The sequence below is a fragment of the Chiloscyllium punctatum genome, chromosome 39 (assembly GCF_047496795.1).
Source record: "Chiloscyllium punctatum isolate Juve2018m chromosome 39, sChiPun1.3, whole genome shotgun sequence".
Taxonomy (NCBI): Eukaryota; Metazoa; Chordata; class Chondrichthyes; order Orectolobiformes; family Hemiscylliidae; genus Chiloscyllium; species Chiloscyllium punctatum.
Window position 1 is genome coordinate 44,290,395 of NC_092777.1, and position 11,908 is coordinate 44,302,302.

The following is an 11,908-nucleotide window of genomic DNA, read 5'->3' on the forward strand; positions in this document are numbered from 1 at the left end:
TGTCATGTGTATTTATTTGAGAAAATTGAGAGAGTAATTTCAAATTCCAAACAGGACAGATGTGTCATCTGTTTCCCAATTGTCTGAGAGACAATGTCTAACCAGCTAATGTAACTTGCACTTACGATCCTGTAATAATCTACGTTTTGTTAATACAACAGCCTCTTCTTGTGAAGACTCACTAGTGGTTGATCTTCAAGCAATGGCACAGTGGTATTGTTGCTGAACTGCAGCTCCTCTTACCCCAACACCTCCCCCCCCGCCCACCCAAATCCTGAAGAAGGTTTATACCCGAAACGTTGGCTTCTCCACCTCCTAATGCTGACTGGCATGATGTGTTCTTCCAGCCTCCTGCTTGTCTACCTTGGATTCCAGTATCTGCAGTTTTTTTGATCTAAAAATAATAATCCAGAGACTCAGATAATACTCTGGGCAACCAGATTCAATACCCATGGTGATGTCGGAATTTGAAGTCCATCAAGGAACATTTGACTGAGTGGGGAACATCAAAGAGCCTTGAGGAAAAATTAAAGTCAGTTGTGTTACAAAGCTTGTCCTTTTGTTATAAAAGCTGTTCCTTTTCTCAAGGATATTGTGGCGTTGGTTTTATTTCCAGTGGGATCATAAATCAGCTCCCGGTTCCAATTAGACAGGTTTGGTGCAGAGATTAAAGGGTATTGAGAGGCCTTTTCGTTGATAAAACTTCAGGCCAAAGTGGTCATGCTTTAGAAGTGACCCGGATACTGAAAGGGGAGTGGTCAGCTCTCCAGCTGGGCAGTCAGTCCACAACTAGTTAGGAGTTCAACAGTGAGCTGTATGGAAACTCTCTCTCTCTCCTTCTGCCCTTCTAACTTCAACTTGTAAGCATTTGTTCCACTTTTTTCCACTGGTCTTTAAGGGGGTTTGCTTATTGGGACTGTTGTGTATATTTGGAACAGCACAATTAAGTCTAGTTTGGATAGACTGAGTTCTGTAGGGGTTCTTTATTCTGTTTTTTGTGTTTCATTGAGTAATTTTGTGAATAAATTTCTGTCTGTTTTAAAATGTACTCTGGGTAATTCTCACTGGACACTTACCGAAACAAATTGCAAAGTTAAAGTCTGGGCTGCCTCCTTAAGAGTGTTCTGAGTGGTCTGGCCTAGACCATAACAGACTGGGGGCTCTTTGCAAGATTTTAAACAGCAAGTGGTAGGTGCTAGAGTCTTATTTCAGGTGTTGGTTTGGTTTGGTTGAGATAGTAATGGCTCTTTCAGTCGCCAAACGTTTTCTGGAAGTGGATGCGGTGAATTTGGAAGGTTTGCAAAAAGTGAATAAGACCAAGCTGCAGGAATTAGCAGAGAAGCTGGAATTGGAGCTGCCTGCTTCTGTGAGGAAAGAAGAGATAATTACAGCAGTAGCTCAGCATTTAAACTTGCTGGAGACACAATCAGAATCCATAGAGATGACAAGAATTCAATTGCAAATGAAACAGCTTGAGTTAGAGGTGAGAGATAAGGAAAGGGCAGTAAGAAATGAAACAGTTTTGAGTGATGATTAAAAGCAGAAGAGAAAGAAAAAGAGAGAGCTTTTGTACTTCAAAAACTGACACTTAAAAAGGAAAGTCAGCTTAAAAGGCTGGAGATAAAGGCTGAGGGTAGGCTTAGTGAGGAAGAGCGTGAGGAGGAGCAAGTCCCTGGTTGTCAGAGGTTCAGTGAGAAACTGTTCAAGGATGTTGCAAGCATTGCCTAAATTTGATGAGAAGGATGTGGAAGCCATTTTCATTCCATTTGAAAATGTGGCTAAATAAATGCAGTGACAAGTGGCAATGTGGGTTTTGTTGATCCAAATGAAACTTGTAGGTAGGCCAGTGAGGTATTCGCATCTCTATCAGAGGAGGTATCAGGCGAGTTTGAGGAGGTGAAAAAAAGCCATTTTAAGTGCATAAGAGCTTGAATCAGAAGCCTATAGACAATGTTTCAGGAACCTAAGGAGGGACCCAGGTCAAACCTATATTGAGTTTGAAAGGATCAAACAGAGTAATTTTGTTAGATGGATAAGAGCTTTAAAAATCCAGCAAACCTATGATGCCCTTCGAGAGGTAATTATTTTGGAGGAATTCAAAAATTCACTGCCTGAAGTAGTGTGAACTCATGTGGAAGAGCAGAAAGTTAAAACAGCAAGGTTAGCAGCTGAAGTGGCTGATGATTATGAGCTGGTCCATAAAACACAGTTTGGCTTCCAGAATCGATTCCAGTCCATGAGGGATAGAAACTGGGTCCAAGAGAAATCCTCACGTGGAAAGGGAAAGGTAGATCTCAGTGAAGATCGTAAGGATAATTTACCACAGGGGGACAAAGAAGGTAAAAAAACTCTGGTGTTTTCATTGTAATAAAATGGGGGCGCATGAAATCACAGTGTTCATGGCTAGGAGAAAGCCAGATGTATGAAAACCAGACAAGCCTGGGAGTGAGGTGAACTAGTTGATAAGGACTCCAGGCCGGAAGAAATCTCACAGAGTGTGTCATGTGAATATGCTCAAAAGGTATTTTGACAGGGAAGGAAGGCAAGAGGAGAATGTGTTATTGATTACAGCACAGAAGGAAGAACCAAGTTCAGAGGATTCTGAATTGGACATTCCTCAAATCAAATTGGACAATGAGGAAGTTGTCAAAAATTGGGATAAATTATTGAGTTACCTTCCACAATAAAATCAAAATGACCTGAAAGAGTTATCACTATCACATGGGGAGAAATGTGGAAATAAATTAGGAAGTACTAACCTAATTGCGCATGACGTAAAGATAGGAATTGCTGTTCCGATTAAGCAACATGCTCATAGGCGTAATCCTCTAAAGTTGGCACAGGTTCAGACGGATATAGAGTACATTTTCCAAATGGCATAATCGAAGTGGATTACAGTGACTGGAGTTCACCTATAGTCATGGTGCCAAAGCCTTCACCGTTACAAAGACTGATGCATATCCAATTCCACGGTTGGAGGACTGTGTCAAAAAAATGGGATAAGCAAGCAACTTACATTTCCAAGTTGGACTTGCTCAGAGGCTATTGGCAAGTACCTCTGTCAGAGAGAACAAAGGTAATTTTGGCTTTCATGTCGCCAAATGGACTATATCAGTTCAAAGTCATGCCATTTGGTATGAAAAAAGCTCCAGCCACTTTTCAGAGACTAACTAATAAGGTCATTGCTGGATTACCCAACAGTGTGGTGTATATTGATGACCTGGTGATTTTTAGTCACTCATGGAAGGAACGTTGACAGCATTTATTGGACTTGTTCGATCGACTTTGGAAGGCAGGCTTGGTGATAAACCGAGCTAAAACAATTTGCCAAAGCCCAAATCATCTTACTGGGAGATGTTACTGGACATGGACAAATGGCACCACGGTTTGTGAAACGAAAGTAATTGGGGAATTTCCCAAACTGTCAATGAAAAGAGCAGTACTATGGTTCCTGGGATTGAGTGGATTTTACCGAACTTTAGCAGTGTGGCTGCTCCACTCACCGAATTGTTAAAAAAGGTCAAGAAGTTTCAGTGGATAGCGGACTGTCAAAAGGCATTTGATAACCTAAAAACTGTGTTAACCACTGCCCCAGTATTAGCCCAACCTGATTACATGAAGCCTTTCAAGGTGGCTCTCGATGCCCGTGATGGCGCGGTGCTCCTGCAGGAGGATGACGAGAGAATAGAAAGACCCATCTGGTATTTTTCCAGAAAGTTGAGCGTTCATCAACAGAAATATTCAACAGTGGAGAAAGGAACTTTAAGCTTGGTGTTGGCTTTACAACACTTCAGTGTTTATATTACCAGCAATGCATCTGAGACCACAGTATACACTGATCATAGCCCATTGACATTTGTGGAAAAATTTAAGGACAAAAGTGCCAGCCTGTTTCGATGGAGCCTGTTTTTGCAGCCATTCAATTTGACAATGTGGCAGGTCAAGAAAACGTGATTGCCAATGTGTTATCGAGACTCGAATGAGATATGGAGGCGTTCGGTGGCGGGTGTGCCAAGGCCTGAATTTGCATGTGGTTGTACGTGTTTGCATGTCTCATGTTAGTATAGTGTATATGTGTGTTTTAGACTATTAACCAGTTTGTTTTTGAAGGATTTTAAAAATGGAGCCATCTTTTTTTAAGGGGGGGCGGTGTCACAAAGCTGGTCCTTTTTTTCCTAAAAGCTGTTCCTTTTCTCTTGTTTTTTTTATCAGAGGGTTCATAAGCCAGGTTCCGACTAGACTGGCTTGGTGCAGAGATTAAAGGGTATTGAGAGGCCTTTTTGTTTATATGTAAACTGATGAGACTTCAGGCCAAAGTGGACATGCTTTAGAAGTGACCTGGATAATGGAAGGGGAGTGGTCAGCTCTCCAGCTGTGCGGTTCAGTCCAAAACTAGTTAGGTGTTCAACAGTGAGCTGTGTGGAAACTTGCTCTCTCTCCTTCTGCCCTTCTAACTTCAATTTGTAAGCATTTGTTCCACTTTTTTCCACTGGTCTTTAAGGGGTTATGCTTATTGGGACTGTTGTGTATATTCGGATCAGCACAATTAGGTCTAGATTGGATAAACTGAGTTCTGTAGGGGTTTCTCATTCTGTTCTCTGTGTTTAATTGTGTAATTTTGTGAATACATTTCTGTCTGTTTTAAACCTAATAGTCAACCTAGCTAACTTACTCTGGGTAATTCTCACTGTATACTTACCAAAACAAATTGCAAAGTTATGGTCTGAGTTGCATGGTCAAGAATGTTTTGAGTGGTCTGGCCTAATCCATAACAATTGCAATTAGGGGTCAACTCTCCAGTGGTTGAAGTCCAATCTGGTCCAAAGGGGAATGGTTATCGTGAGCGCAGGTCAGTTCTCTCAGCTCTAGGGCATCACCACAGAAATTTCTCAGATTAGTGTCCTGGGCCCAGCTATCTTTAAGTCCTTCATCAATGACTTTTCCTCTATCGTAAGGTTCAGAAATGGAAATGATACAAAGATTGATGGTGTTCTGGATGTAAGGTTGTCAAAGGATACAGCAGGATATAGATCAGTTGCAGATATGGGTGAAGAAATGGCAGATGGAGTTTAATCCGGGTAAGTGTGAGGTGCTGCACTTCAGGAGATCAAATATTAAGGAAAATTATACAGTCCATGGCAGGATCTTGAACACTATTGATGTACAGAGGGGTTCAAGTCCACAGATCCCTGAACATGGCCACGAACATAGGTAGGGTGGTAAAGAAGACGAATGGCATGCTTCCCTTTATTGGTTAGGCAATTGAGTACAAGTGTCGGGATGTCATGTTGCAGCTTTATAAGACTTTGGTTAGGCCACACTTAGAGTATTGCATTCAATTCTGGTCGCCACATTACAGGAAGGCTGTGGGCCTTTGGAGAAGGTGCAGAAGAGGTTCACTAGGATGTTGCCTAGATTAGAGAGTATGAGCTAAAGGAGAGGTGAGAAAAACTCAGGTTGTTTTCTCTGGAGCAGCAGAGATTGAGTGGAGATTTAATAGAATTATGATATACATAGATAAGGTTGATGATCAGAAACATGTTCCCAAGAATTAAAATATCTAATACCAGGGGGCATGCAGTTAAGGTGAGAGAGGGAAAGTTCAAAGAAGATGTGAGGAACACGAAAGTGGTAGGAGTCTGGATTGCACTGCCAGAGAGTTGGAGGCAGGTAGGGGCATTTAAGGGACTTTTAAATAAGCATATAAATATGCAAGGAATGGAGGGATATAGAAGCAAGGGCAGGCAGAAGGGATTAGTTCCATTTGGCATCATGTTCACTACATTGTGGGGCCTAGGGCCCATTCCTATGCTGTACTGTTCTACGTTCTATGACATTGGTCTAATTGACCTTGTGAGCCACTATCAGTCTGTGGCATGACTGTGCTTCACATTGTATCTCATCCACAATTTTCACTTCTCATATACAGCATGCATTGGGTTAAATGAAGTGAGGCACACTTTCGTAGTGTTTGAAAATGGGAGGTGATCATCAGTCCTCCTGTGCAACAATCCCGATCGGGGAGAAAGTGAGGACTGCAGATGCTGGAGATCAGAGCTGAAAATGTGTTGCTGGAAAAGCACAGCAGGTCAGGCAGCATCCAAGGAACAGGAGAATCGATGTTTCGGGCATCAGCCCTTCTTCAGGAATCCTGATCACGTGGTATTGTTGTATTGCTCCTCTTTCCTCCACAAGGTACAATTAAAAGGTGGATTGCCAGGTCAGAAAGCTAGTTAGTTCCATTTGGTGTGTAACAAATCAATGGCAGTGCCACAATAATTGTTACAGAAGGCCCTGACCAATTAAATAAAGACAGGGAACTCCTTAGAAGTGCTAAATGATTAAAAAATGAACTTTAAATCATTTTATTGGACTTTTACAGTCCACTTTCATAAGCAGAACTGTCTTACGATGATAGCTGTCTACTTAAGTAGACTGCTAAGTGAACTGTCTAGTGCTGGGAGATTATATAGGGTACAAAATGATGTCAATTTGGGCTTTTATTTGGACAGATTTATTGGAAAATTGGCAGATGATTTTGGTATCAGTGTAAAGAGTTTGTAAAAATGCAGTATTCGAAGAAATGAAAACAATAGAAATACAAAATCGATCTTCACATCATTTTAAAATTACAACTTTTTGCCTGCATCACAGATGAGAAAAGTACCTTAACCAAATGGTTCATGAGAAAAACAGTTCATGGGATTCCTGGGTGCCTCTTTCAAGACTGAGATTGATAGAGATTTTTTTAATTAGACCATCATGGGATACGATGCAAACTTAATTAAATGCAGTTAAGGTATTGATCAGACATGATCTAATTCAATGATGGAACAGTATTGAGGGGCAGAAAGGCCTGCACCTGCTCCTATGTTGCTCTGATATGCCTGACAAGCAGATAAATTTAAGAATATGCAATGAAGTTAATGGGGGAGAACATGTAATTGGCGCAACTTAGAAGAAGAGAGGACCAAATTTTCACAAAATCAACTTCAGAAGGCCTGAATAAGTTAATACAAAAATATAGTATTTAGCATAACCATAATCCTGCTAAATTTATTAAAATATCCGCTGTTCATAAATACCACAGCACCAATTGAAATGAATCTTAATGATCAGAATTTGTTTATATTAATTTAAATTATATTAATACAACCTAGTCTCGTTCAGGTATTGGACTCTTTCGTGTTTTCATGCCTATCTATATATACATAAGTATATATATATATATATATATATATCATATCTACAGTGGTTTAATTGCAAATTTGCATTTGAACCTTTTGAGACCATTGAAGGGATCAGTTCTGCACCCTTATTTACTATGCTGTATGGATTATACTGGTGAATAATGAAGGGGGATACATAAATGTATGTTCCTGGGAGACTCTAGAGAGGGAAAAGACATATCCATATCTTGCACCAGTCTAGTGTGGACCATGTGTTAGCTGCCTGATAGACAAGTGGAGGATGAAAATTCTCCAACAATCAATGGAGATGAGATCCATGTTTTCTACTGATCTGATTGGGAACACAATATTAAAAGTTTGGATTTACTATGATGATGGTATAATCATAGAAGCACAACAGGTACGTGACTCAAGACTTTGGATTAATGAACACCCAGATTAATTATAATATTGGCCATTTATAATGTCAATAATAAATGTAGAGCTACATCATTCTGAAGGTAGGAGTACTTTAAGTACAGGAGGATATCTTAAATATCACTTTAAACAAGGCTATTCATTTATAACTGTTTCAGAGAGTTGACATAAATGGCCTCTTTCTGGGTAGTATACTTCTGAGATTCTGCCAACACAATCTTAAATGGACTATTAATCATTATATACAAGGACTCTATACAATGATAGTTTCTGATAGCAACACCTATAATGGGTTTTCAATTGAAAAGTAGAACCTAAGAAAAATAAATTAAACTGTTTTACAGTCTCACAGTTTTTGTAGTTCTTGCACCACAACATCAATGAGCACGCAACTGGTGTCCTCACTAATACTTATACAGATTAAATATCAAAGAGTTGGAAATTTTACCAATTTAAAATCCTGGTCAGGTTAGATTCAAAAGTGGATAAATACATCACAGATTTCTTTTGCATAAACAGTAATGTATGCTACACTTGCCATTCTGTATTACATCGCAGTCCCCTTCCTGACATCTCGATCTGTCTTTGTCCGTCATACTCTGTAAGACTGTCAGCATCATCGATCATTTATTGATTAGTTTAAATAGAAGTAATGTCAGTTCTGAGGGAGAGATGCAGCAGCAGACATAGCAATGCAAATTCATAGCCAGGCCCTGCATATTATTAACATAATATTGCCAACTTACAGTCATTCACTCCTTCTTTACCCAGATTGAAAATAAAAATTTCTGCTTTCAAAGCTTCTACTGGAAACCTTTATTCTTAAAGGGGAACTCAACCTTGACAAGCTTGTTCAAAATAGCAGACAATGCATTTTCACAGGAATTCATTCTTCGAACTTTTCAAAATGACTTGAGAGCCTGAATCAGTAATGTTCCATTCCTTGTCCTCCTTCCTCCCTCCTGCAATGCCTATTCACTTTCAGGCAGTAATGTCATTAATTGGCAATGAACTTTTGCAAAGCTATTAATGGCTTATTTTGCATAAATCAACTTCATATCTAATTTGCAAAAGACATGGTCGGGAATTTTTGAAAATACCTTACATTGATCCTTTACAAATTTTAAGGTATGTAATTTGTTACACAGGTGTGCTACATACCTTGCAATTTCAAATAGCATTTATAAAGAACTATTTAGAATGAACTGGAGTCTCAAAACTTTTTGAAATATTATTTCAAGGGATTTGGGCATTGCTTGGCAATTTGTTGTTCATCCTGAATTGTACAGAGTCATAGAGTTGTACAGCATGGAAACAGACCCTTCAGTCCAACTCATCCATGCTGACTAGATATCTTAAATTAATCTAATCTCATTTGCCAGCATCCAGCCCATGTCCCTCCAAACCCTTCCTATTCATATACCCATCTAGATGCCTTTTAAATGATGTAATTGAACCAGCCTCCACCACTTCCTCTGGCAGCTCATTCCATACACGCACCACCCTCTGCATGAAAAAGATGCCTCTTAAGTCCTTTTTATATCTTTCTCCTCTCACCTTAAACCTATGCCCTCTATTTCTGGACTCCCCTACCCTGAGAACAAGATCTTGGCTATTCACCCAATCCATGCCCCTCATGATTTTATAAACCTCTATAAGGTCACCTCTCAGCCACTAACATTCCATGGAAAAATAGCTCCAACCTATTTAGTCTCTCCCTACAGCTAAACCCTCCTACCACAGAAACACCTTTGTCAATCTTCTCTAAACCCTTTCAAGTTTAAGAACATCCTTCCTATAGCAGGGAGACCAGAATTGAACACAATATTCTAAAAGTGGCCTCACCAATGTACTGTCCTGCTTCAACGTGATCTCCCAACTCCTATACTCAATGCACTAAATAATAAAGGCAAGTATACCAAACACCTTCTTCATGACCCATGTATACCTGTGACTCTACTTTCAAGGAACTGTGAACCTGCATCCCAAGATCTCTTTATTCATTAAATGTAAGGTCCTCCCCTGATTTGCCTTTCCAAAATGCAACACCTCACATTTATCCATATTAATCTCCATCTGCCACTCCTCAGCCTGTTGGCCCATCTGATCACGGTCCCAAATTGTTCTTGAAGTGTGTGACTTCCCAGGCCACTTCCGAGGGCAGTTAACAGTGTATCACACTGTTGTGGGTTGGGAGTCATACACTGATAAGACCAGGCAACAATATCAGATTTATCTTCTTAAAGAACATAGATGATACAGATGGCCTTTGCAACAATCAACTTCAAGGTAACCATTACTGATACTAGCTTTTAATCTCAAGTTTATTTGAATTGAAATTTCATCAGATGTCATGTTGGAAATTGAACCAGTGACCTCAGAGCATTTGCTGAAGTCTCTGGTATCATGAGTTTAGTTAATACCCGCACAACACCACCTTCCGTGTAAAGTTAATGTTCACTGATTAGCCATTCAGAATGTATAAAATATATACTTTTACATTAAATAATTTAAAATGGACCATTTATTTGAAGAGATGCATTCTTAGATAAATTTCTATTTAAATAAATGTTCAAAAATGCTCAGTACAAACAGTTACTCCAAATAACTGGTGGGATTTTCTTGCAGAAATATTAACATTTAAATCCGCTGTGTTTATATTATAGTTTAAAACTGATTATTTCAAAAGACCAAATTTCTTTGCATAAAGCTGGCGTTTTGTCAGGACAAACATATTAAGTACAATTGAATTCCGTATTTATTGTGAAATGCAGCTGCCTGCCAGCTTCAGAATGCATATCGATTTAGAGTGTAATAATTAGGGCAAAATGACTTATTTCATGTGGGGGAGGATCTGCCTAATTAGTCACATTTATCACAATTATTCCAGTGGCAATGCTGATTTCAGTCTGAAGGACAGCTTTCCAAGATAATATGAACAGTTTATAAACCATGCTGTTCATCAGCCATTGCTGAGAAAATGGAGGTCTAAGTGGGAAAGTAGTGAGGAAAACAGTAGGGCACAGTGAAGAGAAAATGTTGTTTTGCTGTTGTACTTGTGAGCACTATCTTAATTTTTGTAACTTAGTGTCATTGAGAATTTTCTGGAAGGCTTCTCACCATGAGTAACAGCCAGATCTCCTGCTAAATCTCACCAAACTCGCCTCGTAAGTTACTTATCCCGCCCCGTCATTCCCTCTCACCTGATTCTAGCCCTTTTTTACCATGCACTGTTCCCAGAAGAACTTGCTGCTCACAGGATATCCCAGAATTGATCAGAATCCCTGGCATTAGCTTCACTTTGAAAGGCTGTTGTGCACACAGACATGAATTGTTAGTCTGAGGCTGCCCTCAATGACTCCTGACCTTTGGCCCATTTGTGGCAACACACACACACACACAGCATTTAGCGGTGTGAGTTTTGGGTGGGGACCTGGAGATCCTACTGCATGGGATGGTGCAGATAGGGATGTCATTATCTTCCAGTGCTAGGTATAGGTCTCAACCATCTGCAGAAATGCACAGTAAAGGAGGAAGAAGATCAATTACCCTTTCCACTCCACCAGCATACGCACCATTCTCTTCTCTCCAATACCTCATGCTCACTCCATCTCTGTACTTTACCTGCCTCCCATCAAAGCTCATGCTCTCCCACTCTCACTACTGCATGCAACATCCTCCCTCAATCACTCTTACCCACCGGACACAATAAAATCTGCATGCCCTCTGCACTGTCTACTCACTCATTTGGGCCAATTCCACCAACAATAACAAGTGTGCCACCAACTTTAATCTCCATTAATACCTGCCTGTAGTCTATAACAGGGCAGATAGACTGGTGGTCTGCCCAACATTCAGCTCCTCATCCCCTTGGAAGAGTGGATCCTGACCCTGAACATCCTGAGCAGCTGACTGTGTCTATATCCAGCTTTTCCAGCAGCATGCTCTCGACTCTGATCTCCAGCATCTGCAGTTCATTACTTTCTCCTAGTGATTTGAGCCTAACTGTGTCTATATCCCTGGACTCCTACCAGAGGTTGCACTTAACCTCTGTGCCATTGGCCATTGGCTACTTCCCTTGACTGAACTGGGCGTTATTGACAACCATGATAAGCTTCCTGACTTTTTGTCAGTGCTAAAGCATTGTAAGCGAGTGGGCAGAAACTCAGCAGAATGAATATAATGAGGGAACCTGAAGTTATACACTTTGGCAGGAAGCATAGAGGAGCTGAATATTATTTGAATGGAGAAAGATTGCAGAAAGCTATAGAACAGAGGGATCTGGGAGTCCTGGTCCATGA